The 5,615-nt window shown below is 39.9% G+C and overlaps 1 long non-coding RNA gene across 1 annotated transcript; it reads left to right on the forward strand.

Moving 5' to 3' along the window:
- The first annotated feature begins 2,608 nt into the window (after nucleotides 1–2,608).
- LOC308409577 lies at nucleotides 2,609–5,268 on the forward strand. The gene is made up of 5 exons (XR_013974034.1): nucleotides 2,609–2,652; nucleotides 3,288–3,330; nucleotides 3,549–3,613; nucleotides 3,717–3,880; nucleotides 5,042–5,268. It is a non-coding gene; the product is annotated as an uncharacterized lncRNA (long non-coding RNA).
- Nucleotides 5,269–5,615: the final 347 nt, after the last annotated feature.

Below are 5,615 nucleotides of genomic sequence, written 5' to 3' on the forward strand. Positions count from 1 at the left end.
ATGTTCATATCAGGGGCGTAATTTCCAGGGGGGTTAGGGGTGTAATCCCCCCCCAATAATCAGACCCAGCCTATATAAACCTCCAATAAAATTATGAATTATCTTGTATAAATAGACTGTTGATTTTCTTTACTCATTTCAAGTATTACCAGCAAAATAGTTGCATGTTTAATCATCTGGGAATTTACTCAGATTAATTTATTTATTTAGACAGAAATCTTGTGTTGTAAAACGAAAATGAGATGTCAGCAAGGATTTCGACCTGAACCTGCAGGACTGGTGCAACGACGGTGCCCCGTTTCAAAATCTAAAATGTTTGGCAACTTTACATTTGTAGCTGTCAGTCTCCATATGAACCTAAAAACCAAACATATGTTTATTCTTTCTGCTGTTTACTCTCTTTATTTCCTGTTACTTAGTTTTACAGTTTTGGGGTATTCTGCATCTTTATGTTGTCTCAGGTTTATTCTTTGGTTATTGCTCCATTACATTCTGGTTTCTGTTGGTTTAGTTATTCATACTAGGTCAGGGGTGGGCAATTCCAGGCCTCGAGGGCCGGTGTCCCTGCAGGTTTTAGATGTGTCTTTGAACCAACACAGCTGATTTAAATGGCTAAATTAGCCCCTCAACGTGTCCTGAAGTTCTCCAGAGGCCTGGTAACGAACTAATCATGTGATTCAGGTGTGTTGACCCAAGGTAAGATATAAAACCTGCAGGACACGGCCCTCGAGGCCCGGAATTGCCCACCCCTGTACTAGGTTCATGATGGCCTTCATGATGTCTCTCGTATCTGTTTGCCATGGTACTTTCTGTTTCTTGTTGAGAGTCATTTGTCTCTCGTGCCATGCTTACATTCCTTCCCCATGCTTTTTGATTAGTTCAGCTTTGCCTAGTTTTTCACACTTGTTGTCAGATCATTAGTGCTCCAAAGCTATTTTGTTATTCCCTTTTTGCCATGCTTTTGCCCCACCTTTGTTGCCGGCCTCCTGCCAAGCCTCCGGACAGTTTCTGCTTCCACTCGTCATCGTGGGCCTCTTCCCAAGCCTCCAGAGGGATCCTGTGTCTGGAATCGTCCTTCACTACAGGCAGCCCTCAGAACTCTTCCATCTTAGTCGTTGGTATCCAAGCCGGCCCCAAGAACCGCACCTTCACTCCCAACCATCCTTATTTGTGTATAGAGTCACGTCATCCCCACATTTTCACTGTCAGCTGTGCTTTATTTGCTTTCCGCTTAAAAGCTTTGGTTACTGCAGTTGATTTCCATTGACTTCATACTCTACCTGACTTTTTTTTTTTAAAATTAAATTCTGCCACAAAGCGTCTGCACCATATGGCAACATTAGAATCATTGCATTTTACAACAGGACTACAGGAAGTAAATATAAACAAAGGGACTGTTTATCTTCTGTTTATCTGTTTGGATGATGGCAAAATAAATCTGTTCTGGACTCCAGGACTAAGATTTGCAGCAGGTGGTAGAGTTGCACTCTGTACAGTGTGTGCTTAGCACAGTAAAGTAGCACAGCAGACTGCAGTATGGTAACTCTGATATGTCACAGACCAAACATATGCCATAACAATCATTTGTGATGAATAATCATCAAGCATAGTGTTTTGCATTAATTATGCCTCATTTAAGCTCAATAAAAATAAACATAAACAAAGTGGTAATTTGGCCTTAAAACCAGACGTCAACGCAACACTGACTAATGGCTTATCTCACCAATTTGGCACTGTGGTGTTCAGCCTCTGATACATCTACCTGTACATTCAAGTGCAGCTGACAAGCTAGCACCCGTAGCCAGTCATATTAGCAAAGTCTGTTACAGTAACAGAATGAATAAAGATGAATTGTAGTTATATATAATAGCCTGAGAAATACAGATGAATAATGTTGGTATTATTAAACATTAAAAGTAATATCTTATTTTACTTTACACTGTAAAAAAAAATGTAATATCAAAGTATTTTACTGTGTATTTTACAGTTTTGTACTGTTTTTCTACAATATCATTACATTTATATAAATAGACTGTGATTTTACATGTCAAATGTAAAATAACATAAAATCACTGTAAATGTAATAAAACATAATTCTCTTCTTTTTTAAATATATTTTTCTGTACATATGCATATTTAGATTGTTAAAATACATTCACAAATGTATCATACTTTCATAAATATTTGTCCGTTATTTGAAAGATTGAACTGTTAAATTCAAATGGAAAACTATGGAAAAATATATAAAATGATCTAAAAATTAATGAGAACAATTAATAATTAAAGGAGTATTTGAATTATAATTTTGCTGAAAATGTCATCTAGCTCTGTTTCAATAATTCAGAGGTAAAAAGTGAAAATATAATTAATAGGAATAAAAACGAAAAAAAAACCCATATAAAACATTGCACGGCCACACTGTGCTAATTATGTATTTAAAAAAAAAAAATGTAGAGGTAGGAATTGCAATAAATCCCAAAGTATTCACAACATTCCTGAACAGAAATAGGCCTCTGCACCTGGGGTGAGGGCGTGGTCATGAAAACAATGTGACATGCCATTGGATGTTGGGACACATAACGACATGAGGAATTTGAACTAACAACCACAAGGTTGCACGTGTGGCTGTGGAAAGCGCGGTGGAAGAGAGAGGTTGGTGAAAGATCATCCATGCAGTGCTGCAAGACAAGTGTATCAAACTCAGCTTAGTAGAATTAACTTGGCCACTGTGGCTCGTAGTCTACTGAGACGGTAAAAGGCATGGAACCCCTAGCTATGAAGGCAAAGCACGTCGTCTGTCAGTGTAAGGTTTAGTTAGACCAGCCGCTAGCTTGCTGGCTAGCAGAGTTGTTGTTTGCTAATTTCTTAGCTGCCAGCTTTCTGTAACCGTGTAAACACAGCAGTTGCAACGCGGATAGTTTCTAGAGCGCTAATACCCGTTAGGGGGGCCGCAACCACAGCGGCCACTGATGCATTTGACTTAATGTGAAATTAAGTATGCAACTTAAGAGCTAATAGGCGAGCTGTTCCACTCTAGCTCGTGCGCACCAAGATGAGCTGCGTGATAAAGTGAGGGAAATAGAAGTAGCCCACTGTGCTAGCTTTGCCCTGTAAAATGTAATGGACATGTAAAGGATAAGACAAGTATTTTATTCTATTTTGTGGAGAGGAAGTAGACTAAAGCAGCTGAGGCGAATTATTTGACTACATATAAACGTACATTGCAGACATGTATTTGGATTTTGGCAGGTTTCATGATTTATAAGGTTTTTTTTCTTCCTCTGCAGATTAGTGGTGTGAGTTCTCAAATTTATTCAGTAAGGTGTAAAGGTGAGTATTGTGCTGCATTTACGGATGTCAAAAGATTACACCTGTCGCAGTTGTGGTGCTTTAATGTAAATGTTTGGGCACCCATGGTCAAAATTTTAGTTCATATGAACTGTTAAGCAAGTGGAAGATGAAATAATCTCCAAATGTCATAAAGTTACAGATGACATTTAATTTTAAATAAAATCATTTTCTTTTCTTTCTTTTTTTTTAAAAAACAGAAAAGGCCCACAGCAAAAGTTTGGACACCTTGCAGTTGACTGGGGGGCCCAAACTGCATGCCAGTGTATGTAATTGATATACGTTAGTTGTAACATTGCAGTTAGTTGCGTGAGTCATGTGTGGACTTGTTTTTTTGTCCCCTTGTTTCTTGTTCATGTACACAACAGGAAACTCAGCTTTGGCAGCCGAGCACTTCATGTTATCTGTGGATCAGGCCATTGTGAATGGCCATATCACTATTTCAGCGACGCACTTATCCTGATGCTTGGCTCTTCTGCATGAACATTTCTTATCCAGTAGGCTAGGCAGCAACCTTGGAATTCTTGCAACGGTAAGGCGGCACCAGCCAATTTTATGGATTGAAACATAAGAATGATGAGACAGTGAAATCTAAAGTCATGCAATCCAAATCAAATCATCAGATCTCCTTTCATTTGCAGCTAAAACGCATAAGACTGAGCAATGCTTGAGTGTTGCGATGATTTGTAGATTGATAAATCAACAAATAATTCATATTTGCATTTCAGATGGCTGTCTCTGAAATATCCTTGATTCATGCTCATGTCAAGTTATAGAAAGAGACCTTGGAGTAGTAGATGTTCACAGACGTTTCACTACCCTGAAACAGTATTTGCAAGACTCACAGGTTAACCAAACATCTTTGCATCACCTCTCTGTTCCACAATGACCTGTATGTCCAAACACACACTCAAAAGCAAGCTCAATCTACATTTAGATTTATTGCAGATGTAAAAAACATACAGTCCAGTCCTCAGTTTCTGTCATGGTTGGCTGTGTGGCAGGCAGGCAAGCAGGAGTGGTGGATCCAAAATGCAGGACTCAGACACAGAAGTACAACTTAAAGCGCACCTTTATTGCTGGAAAACCTCTTACTAAACTAAACTCACCAAAAGACAAACAAAAACGCTGGTGGACTAAAACACTTTAGCAGAAATACTGAACTGGAGACAAAACACTGGCAACACAGAGGCAAAACACACACAGCTTGTTGAGGGTACGACGCAACACTGACTCAGAGAAACACAGGGACTAAATACACTGGGAAGTAACGAGGAGAATGAGACACAGAAGGAGAGCACAGCTGGGGGAAATCAGAACTGACGAGACAAGGAAGCGTAAACTGAACACATTCACATAAGACACTGACCTTCGAAGTAAAACAGGAAGTATGACACAGACGCGAACTTGACACGGTGGAGACAGCAACTAAGAAACACAGAGACATAACCAGTAAGGCAGAGGACTCGATGAACCAAAAGACACAGAGGGAAACTCAAATATGCAGTCACAGACTTACACAGAACAGAGGGGACACAGAGAGACATGAAGGGCAAGGGATCAAAACTAGAAACCATAGAATAAATCACACACAAGTACAATAATACAAAAATCACAAAGAACTAAAACGCTGGGTCAGGAGACCCAGGACCCTGACAGTTTCTTAATGAAGTTGTTGTGTTTCATTCGACAGGTGCCTTAGGATAAACCCAAAGTGGAGCGGAACACGTCTAAGAAAAACCTTGCAGTCAATCCAAAGGTTCTGACATTGATCACCAAAATTGTGGACTACGAGTGGCAAGCATAAGAAGTTCTTATTTTTATCTAGGATAACATAATCTGCTGTTCATTAGCACTGGTCTCTGGTTCATGGTAAGTGTCAACAGCACGGGTGGCCCGCTTGATAGGGGAAAAGTTAAATATAGGCTGCAAATCCTATTCACATTTAGCTAGCGTTAGTGCTAGCCAGTTAGTATGTTACTGTCTGCTGACAGGCTTCTCTGTCACTCTGTCCTGCGATAGGTGTAGCATTGTCTTAAGTAATATCTTCATCTCAGTTCATTGTAATAGACTGCCTTAACTTGTCAGTGTCATGGCTGCGGGGGGCAGACGTGTGAAGAGTGAGAGACAGGATCCAGATGCAGGCACTGGCTTGGAGGTGAGCGAGCTTTTATTATCACAGGTGGCACAAACAGAAATACGGCGAGCAAAGCAAAACCTCAAGGTGACCTAAACTGGGACTGACTACCAAAACGAACCTGAATGGA

This window comes from Rhamphochromis sp. 'chilingali' (genome assembly GCF_963969265.1).
Source record: "Rhamphochromis sp. 'chilingali' genome assembly, chromosome: 14".
Taxonomy (NCBI): Eukaryota; Metazoa; Chordata; class Actinopteri; order Cichliformes; family Cichlidae; genus Rhamphochromis; species Rhamphochromis sp. 'chilingali'.